This window comes from Rhinichthys klamathensis, unplaced genomic scaffold (assembly GCF_029890125.1).
Source record: "Rhinichthys klamathensis goyatoka isolate OS25496 unplaced genomic scaffold, OSU_Roscu_1.1 h1tg000272l_1, whole genome shotgun sequence".
Classification (NCBI taxonomy): domain Eukaryota; kingdom Metazoa; phylum Chordata; class Actinopteri; order Cypriniformes; family Leuciscidae; genus Rhinichthys; species Rhinichthys klamathensis.
The window spans coordinates 1,465,001-1,467,500 of NW_026606792.1; the positions used below are offsets into that span (position 1 = coordinate 1,465,001).

Below are 2,500 nucleotides of genomic sequence, written 5' to 3' on the forward strand. Positions count from 1 at the left end.
TGGGCATCCTGTCTGTAAATCTTGCAAGAGGAAAGTCGCTGCAAAAGGGGGAAACACGTCAAATCTGCTAAGTCATCTAACCTTACGTGACAACCACCCACTGAGTTAATTTTTACCTTAATACCACAACTAACTTGGGCAAATAATTAGACAAAAAATGTATTGGAGATGAATTATTTCATTATCTCACTTGTAATTATTGCAAAGCTTCCGCGAAGAGAAAAGTTTTACAGCAAGTGGATTTGAGCCAAGACGAACGAACATATTCAAACTATTAAGGGTGACATTTAAGGGATAATGTATTTGTATTCATTCATAGTAAACTTATTACAGTTTTATTTTTTTATTTTTTACCACAGAAATAATTTAAGGGACATGAAATATTGAATTGTGATTAACTTAATGTTTTTAAATCTTGCCGGTTTATAACTCCATTATACAAGTTACAGTGTCCAAATCAATCGTAAAGTAAATGTGATCACTACAACAATATTGTTGTAGTATTAATACTAAATTACTCTGATTTAATTTTCAAAACAGTCAAAACTGAGACGCAAGACATACACATTTGAATGAAACCAGAGATTGCGTCCACGGTGATCCGAGACATGGATGTGCGCTGTGTAGTGCGTTGCTATTTACAACAGTCATTATAAGTATTCCAGTAGTTTAGTCACCCTGACCCAACCAACATATTTTGTTCATTTAAAGTGTGTGTGCGTGCGTGCGCGCGTGTGTGTGTGAGTGTGTGAGAGAGAGAGAGAGAGAGAGAGAGAGAGAGAGAGAGAGAGAGAGAAAGTGATTTATTATTTATTAATAATAATAATATTCAGTCATAATAACTTACACACATCCATAAGTGTTATTATCATTATTAATGATAGGGTTTAATGACGGGTTCATTAAAATCTGCACTAGGAAAACTTATACCTCTCACTCTCAGGGCTCCATGTTAAAGTTAATATAATGTTTATGCTTAAAAAAGTGCATAGCTGCTAGCTTGCTAATTGTATTTTTTTTGTTTGTTGATTTTCAAATGTTTTCAGGGTGAGCATCAGTTCTTTTTGAACATTTCCATCTCATTTTAACAAAACCGTGATAATATTGATAATCGTGATAACTTTGGTCACTATAATCGTGATATGAAATTTTCATACCGTCCCATCCCTATAGTAGGGCAAGCGATTCATGCCCCAGTGGCCTATTGAAGTAGTCGTTCATCCGGATTACTTTGTGTGCTGGCCTTGTTTAAATACCAATGCTGTTGTTGTCACTGAAGCCAAAGTAATGTGGGCACATGAGCACAGGTTTTTAACAGCCCCAGTGGCCTAATGGATAAGGCACTGGCCTCCTAAGCCAGGGATTGTGGGTTCGAGTCCCATCTGGGGTGGTTTACAGCAGAGTGGCGCAGCGGAAGCGTGCTGGGCCCATAACCCAGAGGTCGATGGATCGAAACCATCCTCTGCTAAGACAGCTTTACTTATAAACATTCTCTGTACCTACTTGAAGAAAAGCTGTCACATCTCTGTGCTAAAACCCTTTGTTGTTTTCACCTGATCTCATTTCTGACCGAGGCACTTCGTGTGCACTTCATGTGTGCCTAAATGCAAGTCCTTTTGAAAACACCTGTGAATGGGAGTTCTTCTACGGTGAGCAGAGTGGCGCAGCGGAAGCGTGCTTGGCCCATAACCCAGAGGTCGATGGATCGAAACCATCCTCTGCTGAGACAGCTTTACTTATAAACATACTCTGTTCCTACATGAAGAAAAGCTGTCACATCTCTGTGCTAAAACCCTTTCTTGTTTTCACCTGATCTAACCCAGAGGTCGATGGATCGAAACCATCCTCTGCTAAGGCATCTTCACTTATGTCCATGTTTTATCCCAATAAAGAGCAACTTCCACATCTCGCTTGTTCATTCTGAAAATCTGTGTGTTTGTGTGTGTATGCCCTTTTAAAAACGCCAAACGCAAGCGATTCATGCCCCAGTGGCCTATTGAAGTAGTCGTTCATCCGGATTACTTTGTGTGCTGGCCTTGTTTAAATACCAATGCTGTTGTTGTCACTGAAGCCAAAGTAATGTGGGCACATGAGCACAGGTTTTTAACAGCCCCAGTGGCCTAATGGATAAGGCACTGGCCTCCTAAGCCAGGGATTGTGGGTTCGAGTCCCATCTGGGGTGGTTTACAGCAGAGTGGCGCAGCGGAAGCGTGCTGGGCCCATAACCCAGAGGTCGATGGATCGAAACCATCCTCTGCTAAGACAGCTTTACTTATAAACATTCTCTGTACCTACTTGAAGAAAAGCTGTCACATCTCTGTGCTAAAACCCTTTGTTGTTTTCACCTGATCTCATTTATGACAGAGGCACTTCGTGTGCACTTCATGTGTGCCTAAATGCAAGTCCTTTTGAAAACACCTGTGAATGGGAGTTCTTCTACGGCGAGCAGAGTGGCGCAGCGGAAGCGTGCTGGGCCCATAACCCAGAGGTTGATGGATCG

At 41.3% G+C, this 2,500-nt stretch overlaps 2 non-coding genes across 2 annotated transcripts; both read left to right on the forward strand.

Annotated features, from left to right (window-relative positions):
- Positions 1–1,317: 1,317 nt before the first annotated feature.
- On the forward strand, positions 1,318–1,390 carry trnar-ccu (transfer RNA arginine (anticodon CCU)). The gene has a single exon. It is a non-coding gene; the product is annotated as a tRNA-Arg (tRNA).
- A 719-nt stretch (positions 1,391–2,109) lies between these two features.
- On the forward strand, positions 2,110–2,182 carry trnar-ccu (transfer RNA arginine (anticodon CCU)). Its single transcript has one exon. It is a non-coding gene; the product is annotated as a tRNA-Arg (tRNA).
- The last annotated feature ends 318 nt before the right edge of the window (positions 2,183–2,500 follow it).